Raw genomic sequence first — 614 nt, 5'->3', positions numbered from 1 at the left:
CCTCCTCCCCAGCCCTTTGCTCCCCTCTTCTTCAGCAGACAGCTGGACAACAGGCGCCCTGTGGTCACAGCAGTCCCCCCCTCCCTCTGGTTCCACCCCCGCAGAACCTGCCTTCGCCAGCTTTATGCCATGCTGCCCAAGCAGTGGCCATCACCAGGGGTACTTTTTCTCCCCAGGCAAAGCAGTAAAGAACACTCCCTTTTTCAGTGCTTCAAATAAAGACCTGCCAACAGTCCATGGACTTCAGTGTTTTCACTGACAATCTTCATTTTCTCCCTCAACTATGGCTCAACATTTTCTGCAGGCTTTGAACATCAAACCCAGGCTGAAAATTTCAGTTCATCTAATTGTTAGGGAACTCCAGTCTGCTATCGCAACCTGACCAGAGCTTACCTTGTGACACAGCAACTGCAAATGTCTCAATTCTCTTGGACACACTCACTGTAGTCACCAAGTCTCCTGAAACCCCCAAATTACCATGTAATAGGCCTGGATTTATAGTTCCAAAGGCTCCCAGGTAAGACTCTCGCCGCTCTCTGTGAGCCTCACCCACACGTTAGAGCCTGCTGAAAGCCAGAAGGGGACCTTGTGCCTCAGCCCACAGCCTGAAGGGG

This window comes from Buceros rhinoceros, unplaced genomic scaffold, assembly GCF_000710305.1.
Source record: "Buceros rhinoceros silvestris isolate BGI_N320 unplaced genomic scaffold, ASM71030v1 scaffold31070, whole genome shotgun sequence".
In the NCBI taxonomy this organism is placed as follows: domain Eukaryota; kingdom Metazoa; phylum Chordata; class Aves; order Bucerotiformes; family Bucerotidae; genus Buceros; species Buceros rhinoceros.
Note: the sequence above shows the minus strand (reverse complement) of the source record.